This window comes from Solanum lycopersicum, chromosome 12, assembly GCF_036512215.1.
Source record: "Solanum lycopersicum chromosome 12, SLM_r2.1".
NCBI lineage: Eukaryota > Viridiplantae > Streptophyta > Magnoliopsida > Solanales > Solanaceae > Solanum > Solanum lycopersicum.
Window position 1 is genome coordinate 52,001,600 of NC_090811.1, and position 27,153 is coordinate 52,028,752.

General features: G+C 35.0%; 1 long non-coding RNA gene across 1 annotated transcript; it reads right to left on the bottom strand.

Annotated features, from left to right (window-relative positions):
• Positions 1-12,092: 12,092 nt before the first annotated feature.
• LOC109119188 (uncharacterized) lies at positions 12,093-14,791 on the bottom strand. The gene is made up of 2 exons (XR_002026508.3): positions 14,013-14,791; positions 12,093-12,741 (listed from the first exon to the last, which is right to left on the bottom strand). It is a non-coding gene; the product is annotated as an uncharacterized lncRNA (long non-coding RNA).
• Between the last annotated feature and the right edge of the window lie 12,362 nt (positions 14,792-27,153).

Below are 27,153 nucleotides of genomic sequence, written 5' to 3' on the forward strand. Positions count from 1 at the left end.
TTCAGTACCTATACCGCAGACCAACAGCTTCTTAGCCTTGTAGCCTTCCTCAATCTTCTTTCTGTCTGCTTCATTGTATTGTTGACAAGTCTTTGGAACAACTCTATTTATCTCACCCTTCTTCACTTCAAAAGTTGGAATGGAAGGTCCATCCAACACAATGTCCCATAACTCACTGTCTTTAGACACAAGATAGTCGTTTATTCATTGTTTTCCACCAGCTATAGAACTGGCCATTGAATCACGGTGGTCGAGTTGAGGATTGACCTTCTTCTATGTTAAGTGGAGCATCCATTTTGATGCAGGAACCACTCTCTTGGTGTTAACCAGCTAAAGAGAATTGATACAAATTGTTAGAATACATGTGTCCACTATCACTTAACGGACCAAGTCCCTTGACACACTTGAAGTAAGAACAAAGAGTAAGTAAAGATTGAAAACAGCACAAGCAGTTTACGTGGAAGCCTCCTTACTCAAGAGAGTAAAATCATGACCTGTCACATAATATTTACAACTGTTTTTATTATTCTTCATAAGCAAAAGTGAAACCCGATTACACTAACATGATAAAAAGTTATTAATTTCACAACCAAGTAATAACTCTATTGCTTGAAGAGCCTAAGCAGAAGTCACTTTGCCCACTAAGGTATCACACCTAGACAACTTAGGATTTACTAAGCAATACGCAGGTTGCCCGCTAAATCACCACTCTTCGGATGACTTAGAATTTGACTAAGCAATACACAAGGTTGCCCACTAAATCAGTTAGACTCAACTAACTTAGAATTTTCAATGAACCAAAAGATCTAAGTCTTTATATATTTAGGAACATATTAACAATATGAGTTCAGAAGAAATACTCCTAAGACAACTTAGATTCCAGCTCTGTCTAATTTGTGTTGGTCTTTTGAATGCTTCTTCACTTTCTTTTCTCAGCCTTTGCAAGAGTTCATGAGATGTTTTTCAAGTTGCAAAAACTAAGATTGTGTCTATTGAGATTCATGTTTATGTAGAATAGTCACATTCTTTGAGGCATGTTATTGGCCGAGGTTTCCTGCCACTTCTGCTGTTGTTGGAGACAATGCAGCAACTTTTGTACTTTCTCCGGCCTGGCAGTCTGTGTGTATGTGTCCACTTGGGAAGAGGTCCCTATACAAGGTCCCTGAGTTTGTTTTCTCATCAAAACTACAAATAACAGTTATCATTACGGTTATTAATTTTTCATTGCTTAACAGCCAGATACCGTGCCATTTCATATTCTCTATCTACTCATGTTATTGTCCCTCTATCTACCTGCAATCTTGTCTCAGTTTATCGAAAATAACGTTCTCTTTTTTTTATGAGATAATGATAATAATTGCATAGATATTATTATTCTTAAATGTTTATTTGTGAAATTACACTAGATATATGTTATTGTTATTGTTGTGTGACTGAATACTTACTTTTTTCCAGAATATTTCAAAAATTATTCAATATATGTCGTTATAAGGTTACATTTTATACTTAATTATATTTTATTATATATTTCGATTAGAAATATCCAATTGACAATAATTCATTATACATGAAACATGTTGCTCAGTCATTGGTCATTGTATAAATATATATCAATTTTAGTGATAAGTAGATTTGTTTATTACTACTTCCTCCATCTACTTTTATTTGTCATGGTTTCCTTCTGTAGAGTGCAAGGATAAAAATTCACTAATATTTTATAATGTATTTTTCATCATATTGATATGCAAAAAATTGTTATGTTTAGTACTCTTTATACAGTTTTTGAATATCTATATTTTTTTTTAAAATATCAAATAAATATAATCTAATTTAATTGATTTTCGAAAAACGTAATATGACAAATAAAAATATACAAAAGGAGTAGTATATCTTATTGTATGAAAAAGATTGAATTGTTATTCATTAAATTAAATGTTTTTATTGATGCAAATCAAATAAACTCATATTGAAAACGAAAACGAGGTGTATATTCATCGAAAAACAACAGAAGTAGTGGATTATTTTTCTAGGAAGCACTTGATATTTTAGAACACTAGATTAAAATAGAATATTGTGGCTATCTAAAATGGAAACAAAGTCCAAAAAATACAAGAAATTTTGAATAATAACTACTATTAAAATATATGAAAAGAAGAAGAGAAGTCAACAATTTTTGAATTAAATAGTTGAAATATGAAGATTTTACAACTTTTATATTACAATTTTTTTCATGCCAAAAGGTGAGTAAGAATGTGTGGAATTAAAATCTCTTTCAAACATGCACATGTATTGATTTTGATTCAATTTCTAGATGATTTTTATATCTAGTTCTAAATAAAATATAAGACTTTTCAACAAAATATAACACTTCTAAAAATCTATTTCAAGCATTTTTCATTGTATAATTAAAATTCACTCCCATTATCTCGCATAAATTGACAAGTTCTTCTTTATAAGCGTATTTTTTTTGTGAGATTTGTTGTTGATTCTTGTGATTTGAAATTTTTGACGAAACATAATTCATCTCAACCAATTTCTAGTTTTAGAGACAATTTTTCGCGTTTTATAGATGAGTTTGATTTGCAATCACTTAAATCATATCCTAGAGAAAGAATATACGTTATATTTATAGCTCTAGAATACGAGATGAAGTGAGAAGACATTATATTCAACAAGGCCCTTGTCAACCGGATATTCTTGATAAAAAGTGAATTCTACTTCTTTTATTTTATTTTTATTTTTTGATTATATTGTTCAACATTGCTTAAAGTGAAATAAAATAATAAAATTCACTATTAAAATTTATTCGTGCCTCAAAATTTTCGAAGGCCTTAGCAGGGTGTTCCTCTAACCTTATTCTTAAGTCACTCCTAGCCTTATGCTTTAACCATTCTTAGTGGTGCCCCCTATCTTCAGATCTTGAGTTCGCCTCTACTAAAGTGTTATTACTGGTGATGTTTAAAAGGAAAGGTACTTTTCTCTAGTGGTCGTAACGAACACTGTGAGATGCAATCTCCTGCTCCTAATATTGTTTTGCAAGTTAAACAAGTCTCTCATTACCTTAAAAAAAAGCCTCACATAAGTGGTACGCAAGGATTACAACAGCCCTCCAATCAGTGGCGTAGCCAAAAATTTTACGAAAAATGTTCAAAACTTTCATAACTCCTAAAAATAATTTAAAGAGTGGGTGTACTTAAATTTTGTAAATCAAACTACATAACATTAATGATTAATCTTTTTAAATAAAATATACCAAAATTTTTAAAATCAAACTACATAACATTTAGCTTTAATGTTCACGTTTATCTGATAGGAAAGAGATAGTTCAGCTTAGAGTGACATCACGTTTATGCTTCAGGATTTCACAAACCTCTGATGACCAACAAGGAAAAAAGAAAAATAAAGAATAGAATCAAACGAGTTATGTTAAAAGAAATTTATATAAAGTATTTTCACTTTTAGTAGCTTTATTGGAATAAATAAATTGGATTTGCTTATTAACTTTAGATTAAATAATTACTTTTAAATTTTATTTGAATTTTTAATGAAACGAATAGGATTTGCTTATTAACTTTAAATTAAATACTCCCTCCGTTTCAAAAAGGATGACCTAGTTTGACTTGGAACGGAGTTTAAGAAAAGAAAGCAGACTTTTTAATCTTGTGGTTCTAAATTAAAGTTATGTTAAATGTAACAAAATGCCCTTTAATCTTGTGGTCTTAAACATGTCAAGTTGAAAGTTAAAGTTAAAATATTGCCAAAAAAGGAAAGGGGCTATTCATTTTGGAATAAACTAAAAAGAAATAAGTATATTATTTTTGAAACGGAGGGAGTAATTGTTTTTAAATTTTATTTAAATTTTTAATGAAAATAAAAAAATTAAAGTCAATTAACGAGAATCGAAGCAGCACATTGTACGTTGTAAAGAACTTAAGTAACCCACTAAGCTAGAAAGTTTTTATTATTTTTCAAGGGTGTCCAAAATGTATTTTTTAACCATTTAAATTATTATTTTGCTTATAAATACAATGTAATTTTCTAACGAATGATGTCCAATTGGACACTCTTGCCAAAGGGTAGCTACGCCCCTGCCTCCAATTCAAAGGCAACTCATTATTTTCTAAAAAGACTACATTAATTTGGAGCTTTTATTCTTGCTGTATATGTTGATGATATTTTGCTTACATGAAATGATTTGGTATTCCTTGATTCAGAATTCAACATTAAAGACTTGGATCTTGCTCACTATTTTTATCTTATCTCACTATATCACCTTCCCTCCTAGTTTCTCTTCATTCTGATAGCCCAGGCTGCGATTTACATTGCTCGGAACCTTGTTTTTTCATGAAAGAATGAAACATATTGAATTGGATTGCCATAAGGTGTGTTTTGTGTTAGTGAAAACTTACAAGATAACAAAAAATTACATAATTACAACTAAAAATGAAATGAAGAAATAAAATTTCTTCAGGTTGAGGCTTGTATATCTCCCTCTCTTTAAAAAGAATCAAGCTAACTGCAACAAATGTTTTACCGTCCAGCAATTGTCCTCTTTGACTTGTCCCCTCCAGGATACAACAGCCTTCACCAAATATAATTCAACAACTCTGGACAAGAATTGAGTTCAAATCTTTACAAAAGAAGAACTTCTCTTCAACTTATAAGAACTCTCTTTTAGACAAACTTTATGCACTCTATATTTTCTTGTATGTTGTGTGTATCAAACCAAATGAAGACCAACACTATTTATACTACAAGAAATCTTCCTAGCAATGAATAAGAAGATAAATGGTGTAGCAAATAGTGAAGATAATGGCCTTAGGAGTTACATAGTTACAAAGAATAATGGAGAAATTAAGAATGAGATAATAAAAGGGGTAAGTAATGCCATCAATGGCTAATGAACAAGTTGTCCAACGTTCATATGTACGTTTGTTTCTATAACAAGAAAAATCATATCATCGTTGGCATGTGGAAGACTAGTACATCCAAGCACAGCGCAGCCAAGATCCTTACCACTCGGTCCCCGATGACAAGCGGAAATTCGGTATAGCAGCTCAGGTTCGTTTGCACTATTTTAATATATAACAATAATATTAAAATCTTAATCCAACAATCTTTCACTTATTAATATTAATCAAGAGAGTATATCAGTTGAAGGAAGACTACTACGCATAATGATGGTGCGCTCTGCATTGAATTTCCACTTAGTGAAATAATATTTTTTACCACAGAGTCATAGTGGTCTCTGACTTGAACTATGACTGCTTAGAAAAATAAAATATCATTGTCCACACATAATAATCAAGGTGTTCATGAGCTTTAAAGTCATCACATTATGGTCATGTGCTATCCCGGTTTCATGAGTGCATTTGAGAATAAGCCCGATTCTCATAGGAAGCGACCTACTTCCACACATCACATAGATGAAATCTGTCGAGAGTTATCCTGTAATATTAACACTCCACCCATACGGGATACAAAAATTCATCAAGAGTTTTATCAACTCAACCTTCACAAACTATAGGAAACAATGCACTTACATCATAGGGAGGGAATAATAAGATTGTACATTTTTCACAACAAGTCATCATATGATTAGTTTTTCCCTTTGAACCGGGTTATAGGATATCTAGTCCCAAGATTGGGTATCCTGATATATGACTCAATAATTTGTTGGCTTCAAGCTCATTTCCCTCGATGTGCTCCGAACCTTTTCTCTCGTTAAGGCCTTAAAGAGGAACTGTAAGATTATCACAAGATTTGACATAATCAACATTAATGGCACCACTTGTCAGATACGATCTTACATTACTCTGTTTCCTCCTTATAGGTCTTGATTTACCCTTATAATAATGATTTTGAACTCTACCAATTGCACCGGTGCTATCACAGTGAATTAAAATATGAGGAATTGGCTTTTGAAAATAAGGAATTTTAAACAATAAATCTCTTAACCAATTTGTTTCCTCACTAGTTGAAGCTAAATCAATTAGTTCAGCCTTCATGGTAGAGTTACCAAATATAGTTTGCTTTTTGGATCTCCAAAAAACACCACCACCACCTAAAGTAAAGACATAATCAGTGGTAGAACAGGAATCACCTGATAAAGTGTTTCAATCTGCATCACAAAAGCCTTCAAGTACAAAAGTATATTTTTTATAGAACAATCCACAATTTTTTGTTCCAATTGAATATCTCATAACTCTTGTTATACCATGTCAATGTTCGTTACCTGGCTTGCTTGTAAACATGCCAAATACTCCTACTGCATATGCAATATCAATCCTAGTGCAATCAGTCACGTATCTCAAACTTCGGATTATGCTAGAATATTTCTTTTGATTTATCACATCATTTTCACTTTCAACAGGAAATAAGTGAACACTTGAATCAAAAGAAGTAGCAACATACTTGTAATCATGAAGGTTATATTTTTTCAAAATTTTCTCAATATAATGTGACTTGTCAAGGAAAATTTCCTCACTTGTTCTTGTTATTTTTATTTCAAGAATAAAATTTGCCTCACCAAGATCTTTCCTATCAAAATGTATTTTACGAACACTTTAAGCTTCATCAATAACATTTATGTTAGAGCCTAAGATCAACAAATCATCAACATATAGGAAAATAATCATATGTTAATTATTCCAAGACTTATGATATATGCATTTATCACATCAATTTGTTTTAAAATCATTTTCAATCATGCAGGAATCAAACTTTTAATGTCATTGCTTTGGTGCCTGTTTCAAGCTATATAGGGATTTAGTAAGTTTACATACTTTGCTTTATTGGTCTGCTTCAATAAAACACTCGGGATGATCCATATAAATTTTCTCATTTAGGTCTCCATTTAGAAAAGCAGTTTTTACATTCTTTTGATAAATTTGTAAATAAAAAATAACAGTCATAGCAATTAAAATTCTTATGGATGTAATTCTTGTTACCGGAGAAAAAGTATCAAAACATTCTAGGCCTTCTAGTTGTTTAAAACCTTTTGCAACTAGCCTAGACTTCTCTTAATAAATAGAAGGTTTCATAAGAGGTGAACCACTCCAGAGCCTCCCCGCTCAAACTTCGGTTGAAGAGCCGCATCAATTAAGATTCATCCCTTCCAACTCGCACGAGCTGGTCACAGTAGGCTCTCAGTTGAGCGATAGGGTTGCCCATTCCTCCGAAGGTGTCAAACTTCGAGATTTTGAACCCTTTTTGAAGTTCCAAATTTGGATGAATACATAAGTTTTCATAACTAAGTCCGGCAATATCTAGGACGCATTGGATCTCCTTCATGGATTTCTTGATCTCTTATTTTATGTCAACCTTTGCCTCTTCCTTTGACCTCCATTCCCTTTCTCGTTCCTTATAATGGTCCAGCTTAGAATCGTGCATATCGTGCTCCGCAGGGATAGGAATTTGGAAAGTGGTTCTTTTAGGTAAGGGTGGAGCTAATGAGTGACTCTGGGCATTTTGAGTTGTTTGATAATTCTGTGGTAAGTCTGTGAGATTGGTATTCTGATTTAAGTGGTGGTGGGGTGTTTGGGGATTGAAAGTATTTTGTTTTTGATTTTGTGGTGGTAGGTTTTATGGTGGGTATTTTGAGGATGAGGTGGCATTTAGGGGTGGTTATTTTGAGGAGGGGTGGAATTTGGTAGGATGCGGAAGCATATAACCGATGGATTCTAAGAAGGTGTAGATGACTGGTTTTGGGCTGGATCCATATTTGAATAAGGGAAGTAGATTGGAGGTCTCCCATCAGCAACGTTAGAAACAAATCCTTGTGGAGGCAGATCCTGTCTCCTTTGCATTTGAACTCTCATTTATGCAATCTGTTGCATCAGCTGCAGAATAAACTCATTCTGGTCCGCTATGGTGGGTTGAGACACCACAACATTAGTAAGACATACTTCTTCATTACTATCCCCCATAATTGTCTTTCTTCTGTCTGAGCTTTGTCTAGGGAAGGAATCTGCTGGACCTTTTGATCTTGTTAAATAGGGATGATCTGCCAGCTTTTGATCGACACAGATCAGTTTCAAAGTACCTTAGAAGGAAAAAACTCAAAGGTAGATCTGTCAGTGCAGATTCATAATGCAAAATGCAAAATATCACATAGAGATCAGATAAACACACAAGTTGCTTTGTTTGAGGATATCTTCAACGCACTAGTAAGGACGGAAACACATTTTTTAACAAGAAAAAGTTTGCATGTTTTAGTTTTGACACTGTCTCAGAAAGTCTAACTCATGTTGAGCTAAGGTCTTCTTGCAGCTGCTCTTTGGCGTCCATTGATATGGCCTTCGTATATTCTCGTAACATGAAGGGGGAGAATCGAAATTTTTAATTATAGGGGCCGGGCCTGGGAAGGCCACCTACGTATCTCACAAGGAGAATTCAGCCCAACGTATTTCGATTACAAGATAAAATAATCTCATCAAATGGTTCATTACGATTACAAGGAAATTGAAAGGTAAAAACAGAGCTTTTTAAAGATAAAATGATGGTGACACATTAATCATTTTCCTTCTTGTTGTAGCGTTAGTCTCCTCCTTTCAGACGGCCCAGGAACGGAGGTTTGTAGAGGATCTCCTCACCGCCGTCTTCCCAGGTCGCTTCAGGTTGAGCATTATCGGGACCACATATACCTCCTTACTCGTAGACAGGGTATTCTTTACACATTTTCTAAAGTTTATCAATCATGTTGCTATGGAAGGTTTTGTTCTTTTTCCTCATTGTGGCCATCCTTTCTCTCATGGAGGCGAATTCTTCGATTTCCACTGTCAAATCCTCATCTAGTGGAATGCTTTTAGCTAACAGAACGACAGTCTCCAATTCTATCCTCGGCTCTCTCGCTTCTCTATCTTGCACTTTCAACTAAAGAATGGCCAACTTCTCTCGCAAGTCCTCTGTCTTCATCTAAACGCTTTTCTTTCTCTTCATCTGTGATACTAGATCCTCATCCAACGTCACGGTCACATCTTTGTAGATTACGGTGGTCATGTCGACTTTGAGCCCTTCTTCCTTGACCTCCTAAATTTCCCGAGTGATCTGTTAGATGTTTCTTTGTAGTTCTTCTCCAATTAGTTCTATCTGGATGTTCGTACCCTCATCCATAACAGTGATTTTTGCCTTTTCTGAGACGGTAGAGAATTGTTTTAGGATTTGTGGTATATGAGATGTCTTTTGAGTGAGAAACTTAAAACATGGAAATTTTGGTCGGACGTCTCTTTGTAATAGTGACTTGTTTGTTTATTTTTGATATTTCTGGAACGGAGTTGAGTTCTGATATCCTCATTCATAGCAACATAACACATAAGAAATTAGTAGCAAATATATCGTGTCCTAAAACATACAAGGGGACCCTTTTATGCAAGGGGTAGGCCTAGCGCATTTAGATGATGTACGAGTGAATTTGAACCAAATAGACTATTCCTCCCCCCCCCAAATAAATTTAACAAATGAATAATAATATTCGGAAAGGGGAATTAAAAGGATAAAATACTAAAAGACAACCCACGCAGGGGCTATTTGAATGTATGAAAGTGCAATAAAGGCAGGCCCGTGCAGGGGCTAAAATACAAAAACCTGCGCAGGGGCGAAATCCACTAAGTCACTCCAGATCGTCCTGCTCCGTCACTGTTCTCCTAAGTCTTGTATAGTAGATACATCTACCGCAACATTAGCAAAAATCCTTCTCTTAGGTGTCCTTTTCCTCCAAGCTTTCGTATCGCATCCTCTTGATTTTCTCCTTGACCCTTGTATCGAGATCATCATAACCATGTCTTAGTCTTTCCACCTCTTGATTTTCCTTCTTAAGAGCTCGTCCACCGCTTTGGCTTCTCGGTCCTCCGTTACACTTCAAAAATTTTGCAGGATTGGCGAGGATATGCTTTGTATAACCGTCGTCATATTCACCATTGAATCTATCTGAGGCGATGTGTTTTCATCTAATCTCTTAGCACCTTTCCACTCTCTTAGCATCTTTGAAGATTTGGGTAATCTGTCGTCCCCAATATTGTACACATAGGCGCCATAATATGCATCTCGAGGTACAGTCTGCCTCCTTCCAAACTGTCGCATGACTCGAAAAGGCACATAAAGGTGAATTCCCTAAATACCTGGTAGAGAAAGCACAAGTTGTCTCTGTCTCTTTATGACGACCTCTTTTGAGATAAAGCGATCTAGCATCCATTAAAGATCGTCTTCTCTTATTGCTGGGAAAATTTGAGCCCATCTTCCTCTAGTTCTCCGATTGTCCATATTCGCCCAATATAGCATATCCTTTAAATCTCTGAGGGTGTTCTTGTGATTGAGGGTGTGTAAATTCTGAATCCCAGCTCCCTTTGCCAGATGGCATAAAATCCACAACTGAAGAAGTATATTTCAACCTTTAAAATAGCGTTGTCCCTCACTACATTTTCCCAAGGCTCGGTGCTATATCAGACAAGATAACCGGGGCTATGAAGTAGTACCTCACTTGTCCTTGATTCATTACCCCTTGAATAGAGTGTGTGAAAGCATTATGAATTGAGTGTTGATGCTCAAACTCGGTCCATGTGGGAACACCATTGTTCCAACAATGCTATGGTAAATTGCTAGCAGTCAAATTTCGTTCCATTCCCTATAGGAAACCCTGAACTCTTGATTGTAATTGGGGTAGTGAATTGAGTGCACAAATCTGACATAAAGGTCACTGAAGAGTATGTGGGAATCTAGACACCAGTAGACAACATTTTTTGGCAACCCGAGCCTATTTCAAATACCTTCCACGGAAGGCTTGTTAGGGTTGAAAATGTCTTCTTGCTTTCTCGCCTTTCTTTCGATCCCAGTACCTACTATGTCTATGCAGTCTCTGATCTCCTCCACAGACGGGTGATTTCCGCGGTTCCAAATTGAAATACCATTCTTTGGTTATCCCAAAAGTCGGTGAGAACCTCAATCAGTTCCTGGCCATCCATTCATGTTGATCAACTCCGTCAATGCACCAATATATTTGTTGAGGGTCCTCCTATGATCCCCGGCGAGATTATTAAACCACATTATGAGTTGGGGTGGAGCTGCTATGACCATGTAAAACTTCGGCACATGATTTTATCTCTACAAGACGGAAACTATATAGTTTTACCCATCCTAAATTGGTTTTCAGACGTATATCATTCAAATGTCACATAAAATGATGTGTCATGAGGTCGAAGACCTTGGACACGATTTTGGTAGTTTTCTACTGAATGGACTTAATACGCCTTGGGTATTAAGTTGTCTTAGGCTAATGCTTAATTTTTGTTTTGGTTTCTCTCTTGCTTTGGATTTCTAGAATAATTTTCAAGTTGATGGTTACCCGAGTTGGACAAATATCAGGGTGAAGCTACCAAATGACGTCGGATGACAATATTTCGACTATTCATTTGATACTTCCAAATGAAATTCTTGTGTATTTTGAAGAAAGCAGTGGAAAGCCACGTAACTTTTGTTTTTTTTAATGCAAACTATTTGCCAAGAGGCGGAAAGATGCTATGAAAAAATGCAACATTTCTAACTAAGATAAAATAAACAAATGAGCAATTAAACCACATAGCAAAAATAGAGTTAGTTTTAAGGTTAGAATCCTCCGACTTCCCCAGTGGAATCTCTATTTCTGTTTTATTGAAAAATATATTTTTTATAAGTTTTCGACCTTTTAGAGTCACCACTTAAGTTTGAAAAAAATAAGAAAAACTTTTGCTTTCAAAAGACTTTAAACATAAAAAATCTAATGATAAATTTAATGGGGTTCGGAGATTTTTATTAACGTCTTAGGAATGTTTTGAAAGCACCTAAGATGTTCCGCTTAATTACGATTATCCGAAAACTAATGTTATTTGGCTAAGTCTTGCTTGAAAAATTGAAAATTGTTTGAAAGTGAGCTTCTTAATCATTATCTAAGCGAAACTTATAAATTTGAAATATTATTATTTTAAAACTTGGTTCAATTTTTAAGCTAATAAAGCAGTATGAAATTCGACGGGGGTTTAGAGTTTTTCTAACTTTAAGCTAACTACAAATAAACGCAAATACATAGATGATAAGGTAAGAGAAAGAGAGAGAAAGAGATATTTGGATCCAAATTCAGGTTCTGTTTGCCTTGACCGGAATTTTGGACCCACATATTTTGGGCTTTTTGACCCATTTTTGTTTTGGTCCTTTGGTCCATTTTCTTTCGTACCTGTCCTAGACTAAACAATAATAAATATAAAATAAATACATAAAAAGAAAAGGGCTTATGCCCAAAAATAAATACAATGTGATAAGGAAAACAAATTAAATAAATTGGGTCTCTTTCGGCTCAACTTCTTCATCTGTTTGATTTCCTCCAACTTCTTTTAACTCGGGGCCCTGTACGTCGAGTTTTATTGGCTGGCTGACTCGAATAAGGGAAGTGGAGTCTTTATGACACTCTCAAAAAATGCAATGAAAAGGAGAATTCCATGAAGACTCGGAGAGGAGTTCATACACAAAAAAAAAAGAACAATATCATCATCCAAAATGAAAAGACGCTTAAAACATGAATTTAAAATTAAGAAGTCAAGCTAGACAATTTAGAATAAACAGGAAATTACTAGCAATAGTTTACTCTATTTAAATGAAACACAATAAGAAATACATGCTTGACAATAACAAGACCATATTTTAATTAAATCAATTAACACATATCTATTCCCAAATGCAATGTCAGGCTGATGTCAACTCCACAATATAGCATGCCTGAATATGATAAGCCCAATATTCAAATTAATTTGGTAAGCATGGACAGTCAAATCATAAGAGACGCTTCCCTAATAATAACCATTAAAATGAGACAAAACTATTAACTAATTCGCTATATGACATGGAGCAACACTAAATCCAAAACTAGATCATAACTAGAAAGTAATCTCAAGAATATACACACACGTGTATATGCAAAGCAATTAAATCCCAATAGGGTAGAAACTACACACTGAAGGTAGTTCATTCCAATAATAAGTGATTAGCAAAATTTATTACATAGAAATAATAATACATAAACACAAAAGAAAGAAGAATAGAAAAATAAGTAAAATAAAACAAACAACAATAAATAAAAGGTTACTGCACCAGGGCAACACCACATCTTTATCGGATCGCATTTTGTTTGGACAAGTTTCAAATTTAAGAACTATTAGATTTAGGAAACTATATGCTAGCAAATAACCAACCTGTTTGAGAAATGGGGAGATTAATTAATCGCTATCACATGAAACGAGATCGAAACAAACATATAGTGTCTTAACAAAAAGTAAAACAAGCAGATCCATGAGCGACTTATACCTGCAGGAAGATGAGGTGCATAATGACCAAACTATTTAACACTCCTAATAAAGTGATTAAGGTATTCCTACGACTATTAACCCAAGATCAGACAAGAAACAAAAGAATGTAGAAGAGCAACTCCAAAGACTTACTCACACACTATCGCAAGTAACAAGAGACCTCCACCAGATCCTAAAATCAACCAATCTATCAACTATGGCGTCTAACTAAATAATGGCAATTTCAACTCATCCATGATTCTGAGATTTTGTCTTTATTTAGCATGAAGAAAGACATTAAAAGGTAAAGAAGATGAACTAAAAATGAATAAATAAAAAAACTTGAAAGAAGACAAAATAAACAGATGTATACATATATATTTCATGCTAACAAGGAAGGAGAGAAGGACACACATGTTTGATGACATTCAGGCAGCTAGGCTCAAGAAAGGACATAGCAAGATAAAAATCCTAGTGAAGAACAAAGAAAGTCCAATATTTGAATACGAACCCACCAAGTTTAACTCGACAAATAACAACTAATAACGAAGATGACTAAAATTTTTACATCAAGTTAATGTAATCATTGATCAAGCCGCAACAACCAACAAACAATCACACAATGAGGACCTTTGTAACATTATGAAATAGCACAACAAAACAAAGGAAAAAAAGAGGAGAACGTCACTAAGAGGGAAGTGCTACCTTTTTCGATGCGGCAAAACTGAAACACTACCGAGCAGGGTTACGAACTTCCAAAAATGAGTATCGAATTTTTGAAGAAACCAGGAGGAATTTATGTAGAATGAGAAAAAAACTTGATGCTCTTATAGAAAGTAAATCCCTCTATTCGAGCGCCTCACTGTCTCTTTTTCTATCTTTCTTTATGTTCTCTTAGTATTTCATTCCCTTTTAAAAATATACGGAAAAGCTTCAAACTCCAAAACTTCTAACAATTTTTCTACCTTAAAATCTTCCCCTGTTTCTACAATGTTTCGCCTGATTTTCTGCCTAAAACTCCAACTAAACCTTCCAAACCTAAATTTTTAGCCCTAAAAAAAATTCCTTAATCAGAAAATCGAATAGACTACATATAGGGGGAGATTAGGGGTTGAGAAAAGTGGGGGGATAGATTAGAAAAGGAGTAACAAATTCCCCACCGAAATTCAAAATCTCAGAGGATAAAGATGAGCAAGCTGGAATTAGTACTAAATCGTACCAATCTCAATGGAAGTCGAAGGAAAGTCATTCGATCTTAAGCTAGGAACGCACAAATTGTGGAGATTGCTCCATTTGGCCTGCTCGCATACAGGTCGCCTGTCTTGAAGGTCGTACCATTCATAGCAGAGGGAGAAGAAAAGGGTGACGCGTGATTGGAGAAAGGGAGAGGGAAGACCACGCGGTTGGATTTTGTCTCTGTGAAGTCGCATGAAATTATGAATTAGCAGAGATGTTTCTTCACGAGTTTTACTAGATTCTCCTCTGGTTATTCTGTGGCTGCATATTTTCTTGTGAGAAAGACAAGAGAAACGGGTCGGTTGAGGAAAGATAGAGTGGGTACTGAAATCGATGAAATGGGTATATGTATTGGGCTGAAATTTTGGTTGGTATGGAAGGGAATTTAAATAATGGGTTGGGCCAAGGTTATGGGATTATGAAGGGCTGATTGGAAAATTTTTGGGCCTGGGATTTTATTAGAATGGATTGGTTGCTGCTGAAAATTGGCCCAATATTTTGTCTTTTGAGTAGAATGCTACCAATTTAGTGAAACTAGATTTTAGGATAAGACGAATCGATATAATTTACTAACAAGCTTCCTAAGGCTAACAAAAATAATATATTTAATTCGAATATAAACTAAAGATTCAAAATATAAGCTAAAATAATTAACCAAATATTTATGTAAAACCAAAATATTACTGTTATTTCAATTTTGAAATATCAGTAAACTATAATAATTTATGAATAATTATGTGGGACCCTCACATTAGTAAAAAAAAATAAAAGTGTCAAAACCTTATTTAAAACCACTTGCAAGCTAGAATATATTTATTTATTATTATTATTTTTTTGGAAATATATAAAATTAACTACTTTAAATTGTTTAAACTTAAGAAACTCGGTGATGAATAACTATCAAGGACGGTCAAAATTTGGGTGTCAACAGTGACATCCAATCAAGTTATTTCAAGTGCGGACAAGAGGGACACTTCATGTAAGAGTGTCCTAAGGCAACATAGCTCAATCTTTATTAGTTGCTCCACTAGAGAGTGCTTCACCTAGGGGAGCTACTTCTGGTACTGGAGAGGAGCAAAATGCCTCTATGTAATCACTAGTCGCCAAGAGCATGATAACTCTCCAGATGTTGTCACTAGTATGATCAAACTGTTTAATTTTTATGTTTTTTCTTTACTAGATTAGGGCCAAGTTTGTGTTTTATAATCCCTTATGTTGCAAATAAGTTTGAAATTCTTCTGAGAAACTTTGTGAACCTTTTTGTGTTTCTAAACCTGTTGGAGAGTCTATTGTAGCATAAAGAGTCTATCATGATTGTCGTGTTTTCATCAATTACAAGAATACCATGGTTGGCCTAGTTTAACATGTTAGATTTTGTTGTCATTCTAGGTATGAAATGACTTCATACTTGTCATACATCAATAGAATTGAGCACGTAAGGGTCATTTAATATCATACCTTAAGGTGAGAAAGTTAGTTTCAAAGGGTTATATCTATCACTTAGTTCGAGTTAATGACTCAAGTGTTGATGTACCTATCTTTCTTGATGATCTACCCGCAAATGCCTTCTGAGAGGGAAATAGAATTCGGCATAAATATCATTCTAGATACTCGTCCTATATATATTCCTCTATATAAAATGGCACCAACAAAGTTAAAAGAATTAAAAGATTTGTTACATAATGGTCTCATTTGTCTAAGTGTCTCACCTTGGGGCGCTCTAGTCTTGGTTGTGAGAAATAAAGATGGTTCCCTTAGGATGTGTATAAACTACCATCTAGGATGTGTATAAAATACCATCAAGAATTAATATCCTCTTCCTTGAACTGATGATATTTTCGACCAGCTTCAAAGTGCTTCTTGATTCTCAAAAATTGATCTTAGATCAGGTTACCACTAGTTGAAGGTTAGGGAATGTGACCAATACTCCTGCAACATTTATGGATATTATGAATAGATTCATCAAACCTTATTTAGATATCTTTATTATCACCTTCATTGATGACATACTAATCTATTCAAGGAATGATATAGATCATGCTAGTTACCTTAGAATAGTCTTTCAAACTTTGAAAGATAAGGAGTTATATGTGAAGTTCTAAAAATCTAAATTTTTGGCTTAAGTAGGTGGAATTCATGGGCCACATAGTTTACGGTGCTTAAATTAGCATTCATACCGAAAAGATAGAAGCAATTTAGAGTTGGCCTAGACTCACGTCTCTTACTGATATAAGGAGTTTCTTAGGTTTTGGTCGGGTACAATAGAAAGTTAGTTGAGGGTTTTTCATATTTCTGATCTCCTTTGACCAAGATGACTTAGAAAACAATTGAGTTTTAATGGTCTAACGCTTATGAGAAATGCTTTCATGAATTGAAAAAAAAGGTTGACTACTGCCTTGGTTTTGACCTTACCAGAAGGTACTCTAGGTTTTGTGGTATAATGTGATGCATCTAGAATTTGTTTGGGTTGTGTTCTAATGAAGAAGGGAAAGATTATAGCTTATGTATCAACATAGTTTAAAGTTCATGACAAGAAATATCCAACGCATGATTTAGAATTGGCTGTTGTATTTTTTGCATTAAAAATACTGCGGCAATATTTGTATAGCATTCATGTTAGTATATTCACTGATTATAAGAGACTATAATATATGTTCACTCAGAGAGAGCTTATTCTCAAACAAATGAAGTGGTTTGAATTGCTCAGGAATTATGACATGAGCAATCTCTACTACCTAGGTAAGGCTAATATGGTTGGTGATGCCTTAAGCAGGTTGTCTATGGGTAGTACCACCCATCTTGAAGAAATAAGAAAGAACTAGATGTGCATAGACTTGCACGCGTGGGAGTAAGACTTATAGATTACACAGAAGGAGAAATAATGTTGACAAACAGGGTTGAATAATCACTAGTGTCAGAGGTGAAAGAAAAACAAGACCAAGACCCCATTTTTTCTTGAATTGAAGGTAAATGTTCAAAAAGAGCGAGTATTGGCTTTTGAACAAGGGATAGATGATGTGTTGAACTAGCAGGGTAGGTTGTGTGTACCAATGGTGGATAGGATCCAAGAGAGGATCATGGAAAAAGCTCATAGCTCTATATATTCCATTTATCTGAGTTCCATAAAGATGTACCGTGATTTGAGAGAAATATATTGGTGGGAAGGTATGAAGAAGGGCATTGTTGAGTTTGTTGCCAAGTGCCCGAATTGCCAGCAAGTGAATGTAGATCACCAAAGGCTTGGAGGGTTGGCAAGAATATAAAACTTCCAGCATGAAAGTGGCAGATGATTATATTGACTTGATCGCAAGGTTATCAAGGTCACACAAACAACATGATTCAATTTGGGTGATTGTCGATAAAATGACAGAATTAACCCACTTTTTGCCGGAAAAGACTACTCATTCAATAGAGGATTATACAAATTATACATTCAGGAGGTGGTGAGACTTCATGGAGTCCCAGTTTTTTATTATCTTAGATAGAGATGCACTATTTAATACACGATTCTAGAAATCTTTCCAGAAAGGTTTGGGTTCAAAGGTGAACTTAAGTACTAATTTTCATCCTTCAAACAGATGGGAAAGCAGAGTGTACTATCCAGACCTTATAAGATATGTTTAGGGCTTGCTTAATTGATTTCAAGGGGGATTGGGATGATCAGCTACCTCACATTGAGTTCGCTTACAACAACGATTATCATATGAGAACCAAATGACTCCATACAAAGCTCTTTATGGGAGAAGATGTAAATCTCCTATTTGGTGGTTTGAAGTATGTAAAACATGGTTCATAGGACCAGATATAGTTCACCAAGTTATGGTGAAGGTGAAGGTGATTCAAGCGAGATCGAAAATGGCATAGAGTCGTCAAAATTCCTATTCATATGATAAGAGAAGGCTGTTGGAGTTCGAAATGGATGATTAAGTATACTTGAAGGTTTTACCCATGAAGTGTGTTATGAGGTTTGGTAAGAAGGGTAACCTTAGTCCCAGGTATATTGAACATTATGGCATACACAAAAGGATTTGCAATGTAACTGATGAGTTAGAGCTAACGCAAGAGTTAGCAACAGTTCATTGATAGTACCAACTGAAATTGTTGGGATTGAGGATAGCTTATCTTATAAGGATATTTTGGTTAAGATTTTAGATCTCCAATTTCACAAGTTGGGAACAAAGGAGGTCGCATGTGTCAAGGTCCTACGAAGTAAAAAACTTTGTTAAAGAAGCTACTTCGGAAGCTCAAGAGGATATGAAGAAAAGATATCCATATCTCTTTGAATCTCGAGGGGATGTAGATCAAGGTACTAATTTTCTTCTAAGTAATATATAAACTTTGAGTAAGCATGTTGTTACTTGGTTCTGATTGTTAAGTGTTAAAATTGAGGTTACTATTCTTAGCTTAGTGAAAGAAAACTCATTTGAGGATGAAAGTTCTCAAGGGGGAGTTATTGTAACATCTAACAAATTTAAATAACTAAGAATAAGCTAAAATACTATTGAAAAAAAGGGGAAATCTGGAAAAAAATTCCAAGTTAAAGAAATGGAGTTTTGGTCATTTTCAACAGGCCATAATTTCTAGCTCAGGATGATTTAAAGGTGCTTCATTATAGGGTGGAAAGATCTTGGAATAATCTTTCCAACTCCACCAAGTTTGTGCATTTTTATATTGTATGAGTGAGTTATGACTTTTGGAAGTTGGGATATTGGATTGAAAAAAGTCTAAATCCGAATTTAGAAGGGCAAACTACGCTTTCCACCAATTAATTTCCTATTTAATTTTCAGGGTTTATTGGGGGTAAAAAAAGTCTTAGATCAGTTTATAAAAGTTATAATTATGATTAGGGGTTGGAGAAGAGAGAAAACAAGAAATAAAGGGAGAAAAGTCAAGAATTCTCTAAGAACGTCAAGATTTGTGGGTGGAATTCATTGGGGGTGATCCCTATCAAGGTGTATGAGCTATGTTAGTGTTGGTTCAATTAAACGACACAAGAAACTTGTTTCAGTTCATTGATTTTTGAGTTGGTTGAATGATTAAAAGTGACGTTTTTGAAGAACATCATTGAATTCTAGTTGATTGAGTTATTAGATGTCTAGTGTTGTTTTAATTCGAGTTTATGAGTTATTTTCAAGTCAAATCTATAGGGTATTGAGGTTACTAATGATCAAGTGTGTTTGGGGAAAGAACCATGGAAGTTTAGAGGGTTTAGAGATGAAAAACGAGGTGAAAAGTCGAGAATGTCTGTCCATAGGGCCTTAGGGCACCACGCCTCCCATAGCCCCAAAGGACAATCACTGTCAATAGGGACTTGGGTAGATATGCCAACCAGAGTTCCCTAACTTGGCCTCTGAAGTGTGAGTCATGGCGCCCCACGCCTCTTAGAGCGCTAAGGATGCCAGTACACCCCATCTTTTTGAGAGAGTTTCTAAGTCATGTACCTATGTTTCCTAGTTGATCCTAACACTCTAAGGTATATATAAACATCATGAAATCATCAATAAACATGAGATCATGAACCTTAAATGCATAATTCATTTCAAGGAAAGTTAAGATCAAAGTTAAAAAAATTAAAGTCAAGTCTAAAATTTAAGAAGCAAGTCAAAGTAAATTCTCAAAGTTTTCAAGAGTATTTAACATATATTTTAACTATGTTTTAAGGATCAAGTTGCAAGTTCATTAAAGAGTAAAGAGTATAGTTGATTTCTCAAAAATTATAAGGTAACTAAGAATTCCCTAATAGTTGAGTTGAAACTTAAGCCAAGAGTAAATAGTTGAGTTCATTTATTAAAGTTATAAGGGAACTAAGTATTTCCTAAGAGTTACAAAATGTTTTATATTTTGAGATAGAAAGGAAGCTGAGACGTCCAACAGAGCCTTTGGCTATTTTTAGTAAAGAGAAAACTATGATTTCCAAGAGATATTTTAAAGCTAAGGTTGAGCAATTACCTCACACCACAGAATAAGTTGTTTTAAAAACATATGAGCTAAGTATTTTTTGTAGTATTATTGAGAACCAATATGGGGACGCCAAATTATATTAACTCAAGCCCCATAAACCATGTAGACAACATGGATAGAAGAAGGGTCATAATTTGTAGATAATTCCTTAGTGCTTTTTAGCATACACTAGTGGATCCACTTTGTAGTTCATGTTCTATATTGAAGGAAAAGTATTGGACTACCCTCTTGCAGCGTGAGGTAAGACGTTGTACCATCACTTAGGCTCATAGTGATGATTGTCGGTTAGAGATTCTCCCAAAGAAACTATATAACTTTATATATAAGTAAAGTTGAGTTTGTAATTGAATTTTCTTTAACAAATTTATTGTTTTCATTATCTTAGAAGCTTTTATATATTTTATGTGTCTTGTTACTTTATATTAAGTCAAGTTGCTCACGAGTTGAGCAGAGTCAAGGTAAATGTTCCTTCTTACACTTTTTCAAGCTTAAGTTTTTGTTATCACTCCAAATCACATACTCGTACATTCAATGTACTGATGTCACTTGTCCTGCATTGTCTTATGATGCAGAAGTCCATAACTAGGATCAACATCATCCAATATCTCATTGATCAAGTTGAGCATTCAAAGTCAATGGTGACCCTCCTCGCATCCCAGAGGACACTTTTGTTGGATTTTGTGTTTCTTTTATATGATATCGTGGGGTGTGTACCAACATCCATCTTAGTATTACAGAGGCTTCATAGACAGTCAAAAAGTTAGTTTGGAGTCATTATCTTTGTAATACAAATATTTTGTTATGAGACTTAAATGTCATTTTGGCCAACTAATTAGTCTTGCAGTTATTAAATGACATATTTTTTTGAGTTAAGTCTTCTATCAAGTTAAGTAAGTCAGGCAACGGGTTCTTGAGGACAGCAATGGTCTTTGAGTGCTAATCTTGCCCAGGGTGTAGACTCGGGGCGTGACAAAGGTGTAGAAGACAACAAAATTTTGGATGACTATGAGGATAAAGATGTATTCCTAAGGAGTTAGATCTCACACACCATGACAGAAGAAAACATGTACTTTATCGTAGGATACTAAATTGCGAACGAGATGTGGTAATGCTTTGAACAAGTTATCTTCAAGCAACAAAATATAAGGAGTTCCATATCAAACAACAACTACAAAGTGTAAAGCTAGGAACCAAAAAAGTTGACAAATGTATTAAGAATTTAAAGGCATTTGTGATGGCCTTGCAACCATTCACAAGCCTACAGATGAAGACAGAAAAGGTATAAATTTTTCTAGATTTCTAGCTATTAAGTAAAAGACCTTCAGGACTGTCATGCTAGATAAGGCACCATATCGTACTCTTAATCAATTATTAATGATCTTAGGGGTTTTTATTTGAGGGAGGATGAAGAGAAGTGCCTAAAAAAACATAATATGGAATTGTCTGCACAAAGAGGTAAGGGCAAAGGAAACTACTCCCAAAGAAGAGGAAACAATAATTTTAATTTAAGAGGAAGATGTTTTAAGCCTGCTAGACAATGAACATGTTTTTATAACAACATAAATGGACCAGTTCCTCAGAAAAGTCCTTTAAGTGAAAGTCATGAGAGGAACAATATTCATGTGTGTCGAATTTGTGGTAGGAATAACCATACTGCTCTTAAGTGATTTTACAGGTGGGATTAAACTTACCAAGCCGCCAATGAGCAACCACAAGCATTGGCTGTAACTAATATACAAAACACTACTGATGACAAATTATATGTATACCCAAGAGCAAGTAGTGATATGCCACATAAATCAGACTTCAATGAACCACATAAAATCATTATTGGGAATGACTCAAAGTTAGACATAACACATGTTTGGGAACATATATGGATCAGGTCTAAAGTTAAAACAAGTTCTTGTTGTCCCTAACATTAATGAAAATATACTTTAAGTTCATATGCTTGCAAGAGATAATTGTTGCACTCTTGAATTTGATGAAACTAACTTTGTTGTAAAGGAAAATAAGACAAGTAAACTATTGGCCAAGGGAAATAAAAGAAATTGACTGTATGCTTCAAAAGATAACAATCTCTCTACTCTAAATGATGCACACGATTGGAATACATCACACAACATGTAGCATTCTAGATTAGGACAACCTAGATTGAAGTCTTTAAAAGTTTTGAATATTAATAGTTGCATTAATATGAATAGTTGACCAATATTAATAGTTGCATTAATATAGGGACCTACTCTTGTCGAATCCTCCCAACATATGAAATATTATGTCGTTTTTATTGATGATAACACGAGATATACATGGATTTATCAACTAACAAAATTACCCAAACCGTCGTTATTTTTTTGGAGAAATCAAAATTCAGGAAATTTTGGGCCACTGTCTCGCCAGGGCGGGCTAGATGCGCTAGGGGGAAGCTCCAGGGTGGGGTAAGTTGATGCCAAAGCGGGATTAGCGAGAAAGAACCAAAACTACAAGAAATCCTATTTTCTCATCTTAATGAAATACCTGAATAAGTCATAAAACACCCAAGAAACCTCATAAAAACATCTCTAAGCTTGGGAACGATAGAGAAAGAACATTCTAGCATGAGGATGGAGATATCTTGTGAATTCTTGGCTGAATTTACCTTCACGAAGCTTAGAAAACTAAAATCGAGATCATAAGCTCAGTGAAATTTCTTGGCACCCGGTAGGTTATGAATTAAGTAGTTAAAATTTAAGATCACTACGTAATATTTGTGAATCGATGGTAGGATTTATGTGTAGGCCTTCGTGCACCGAATGATCTATAATTTAAACCCTAGTAATAATCATTAGACAATAAATTAGGAATGAGTAAGGTTAAAGTAGAGTTTGCATGATGTTAGTGATGAGGAGTATATTGAAGGTGTGGTTGTGATTCTGTGATGGTAGGATGTATGTATATTCCTACTTTATTATGAAGCTTGTGTGTAATGTTTCAATATTGATCACACTTGTGATAATTGGGATAGAAAAATGACTATATGACATGAATCACTTTTGATTGTATGACTGGAGAGTATACTTATGTTTGTACTTGTGGTGTGTTGATGGATTAGATTGCCACTTTTTGGCATGAAAGATGGGATTGTGTTGCCACATTCTTGATAGCTATGGGATCGGGTACCACATTCTAGTATGCTAATAATTTTAATTTGGGTTCTATGAGGGGCCCACAACCTAACATAATTCTGATATTTAAGAATCATGATAGACATTGTTGTTTTTCATGTTGATGTTGTTGTATGTGTTCTATATATCTAAGTGATGATATAGTTGTGTTAAAATATACATTTGCACTTAGTGGTTATATGTTGTGACGATTTATGCTTATATGTTCGTTTGTTGAGTGAACTTGTAGGGTATAGTAGAAGGGCAAAGGATTCAAGTGACTAGTAATGCATAATGGGGGTTGTTCATGCGTTGTAATTGCGAAAGAGAATTTGAGATAACATATGTGATGAAATATGCTTAGGTGGGCTTCATCTTGCGGAAAGAGATTTGTGTTAGTGGTAAGGAAGTTTGTCAAGTGTACTTTGTAACCATGATTGAGTATTATGATAGGGAAGTAAGATTATGACGTGAAAGGCTAGTTCGAAGGCTTGGGGTGAATTTGTGGATTGTTAATTTGTTAAAATGGTTAGGTTATGATCAAGAACATGGTAAGTAGGTTGATTGAGAAGGTGATTAGTAATGAGAAAATTGTTGTAATTTGAAGGTACTCCAAAATATGGTTAAGATGGGGAAACAAGTGGTTAATTTATGAACTAACTAGTTATTTTTTCTGTTATGTGGTGGGCGTCTGGTTGATCGATGATGCCTACCAGTATGTGTGTTTGTACTAATACTACTCGTGCTGTCTTTTTTTACACAGTCTGGATGCAAGTTGGTGATGTTTCCTTAGGTTAAGAGAACAATTCTTTTGAGCAGCTTCAATTCTTCCTTCCGCATGGTGGGAGCTCTGTCTTTTATTTTTCTTTTCCAGTTGTACTCTTAGTAGCTCTTTAACCTATTTAGATTAGATCCATGGGAGTTGTTAAATTACTTTACCAGTTTCGACTAAAAGTGTGTCTAAATATGTTATTTATTAAAGTCATATTTTTGTAATCACCTCTTTTTTCTTTAATTTTTCCGTATATTTAAATATTATGGTAGGAGGGTTCTCCTAGTTAATGTTAGAGTGGTGCCCCCAAGGACCAGTGGATTGGGTCATGAAAAATTGGTATCCAAGCCTAGATTACCAGTCTCCCCGTACAAGAGCAAAATATGGACTATACTCCTCTGGATTGGTGTGTTGACGTCCACATATAATATTCAAGAGGCTAGGAAGCATTGCAGCAAGTTGTTTCGCGTTCTTCTCTCCTTTCGTACAAAGTGTCACTTGTAGTATGACTCGAGTCTAATTGACATCTCCCTATTCCAATAGGTATCTCTAGTAGATAAATAGAACATCATGATCCTAATGGATGGGCCACAAGAAAGGATTGGAACTGGAAAGTTTCAATTGGTATCTCGCCAATGGGTAGTATAAACGGATGGGTGTTAGTAGTGGTCATCCATGGAGAAGTAACCAATAAAGATTTTTTTTTTCAATGGATTTTTCATGTTTCTAATGTAAAGTTGAACTTGCTGTGTATGATGATGTGAGTACATGTACTTTAATTGTGCATGTGAAAGTTGTTATGTGCAACATGTTGGCTCTTTTGTTCGAATTATGTGACATGTATTGTACTGTGAAAACTCATGGTGAAAAGAATACCCTAACTAGGTTACAGACTAAATCTAGATGAAAACCATGATACAAATTGTGAGGCAGATCTGAAAGTGTCTTGTACATATTTAATAACCACGTGAATGTCTAGGTGTATCTCTGGGATGTATAGGGTTGTGGTACTGAATTAATAGGAATGAACTGGTTTGTACATTGTGGGTTTGACATAGAATAGCCAAGGTCTTCTCCTAGTCATAGAAGTTCCCTAAAATTTGTGTAGTAAGGTTGGGAACCTAGATGAAATTTAGAAAAGACAAGCAAAATCTCTAAAGAATCATTGCAGAGTTTCTAATCCCACGTAGTTACTGGGGCAGAATTGTTTCCACTAGGGTGAGCCCACAAGAGTGGAAAATCTCCTACCAGAGCGGGAAAGGGTGAGGCAGAACCTCAACCTATCTCGTTGTTTACCCTAGCCCATAATTTTAGACCCTCAATGGTATCCGAACTCACCCCTATTATTCTAATAGTGTTTAGTAGAACAAGAAATAGATCATAACACCTAAAGAGTAAATATAAGGATGTAACAAACAACAAAAACAATATCCATGTGCCACAAAAACGTGATAGAGTCGAAAGAAAATACCTTCTTATTCTTGAACTCATCTCTGTCTCAGAGCTTTTCTTCCTCCACCTTCTGTACATAAATCATCAACCTTCACATGTCCATGTCCTCAATGAGCATTTCTTCCCGACCGTCTTTCCTTGATAGATGGACCAAGCCAGCAAAAAACAGGCTTATTCTACTCTCATGTCCTTAACCATCTACCTAGCATAATAGGATAGTTAGGTGAACTTCAACCCATATTCAAGAACACATCAGAGAATCCTGCTTGAGTGTGAAAAACTCATGAACCTTGGTGTCTTTCACTTATTGCGGAAGGAAACACTTCGAGAAGGCCTCCTCAAAGTAAGCCTAACTGACAGGTTGTGCATTCTTATCTCTACTCTCTTTCAATTGATCAAACAAAGTTCTAGAAACATCCTTAAGTTGATAAAAATCTAACTAAACTTGTTCAGTGTCAGCAACATGCATCACCTCGAACACCTTTTTCAATTCCTTAGTGAAGTTCTCTGGATCATTAGTAGTGCTTGAAACAATGAAACTTAAGGGATTCATCCTTAAGAATTTATAAATCCTCGAAGTGTCAGGCCTTTCTTTTCAAGCTCCTCTTTGCTGACACCACCTGGTTAGTCATAACCTGACTAAGCATCTTAATTGCCTCTCTAAATTCGGCATTAGTAACTTCTCCCTAGGGTTTCACTTCAAGTGGTGCCCCTTGTTCCTCAATGTCCTCCTATCTGGACAACCTCTTGTTGCTCTTTATGGAGACATGGTTATCTGAAAACACGCGCAAGCATGAGTTGGAGGGAAACTTGTAGAGATAACTCTAACACACGAAAGGGATATGAAAGAAACAAAGAATTTCCTAAATGTTGCAACCTCCTAATTATAAATGTGTCTCGTTTTACACCAATAACTAGGACTCTACAAACACGGGTTCATAGACTCTCTAGGAATCTTGAACTATTTTCTTTGATACAAAGTTTGCAACGTCCCGAGCCTACACTCTGGATGTGGCTGACACCCAATGACCATTGTTGGCCTTGAGCGGACCTTTGTTCTGACTAAATTAACTAGGAGGAAGACTTAACTCAATACTTAGCAAGATACATTCTCACGAAGATAACTTAAAATAGATGTCTTCGCTAAAATGACACATAAGTCTCACAATAAAATATTTATAATGCAAATAAAGAGAAAGTCAAACTAAACTGTCTGATGTCAATCTGTCTACGAGCCTCTATAATACAAATATGGATGTTAGGAAAGACCCCAAAACATCCA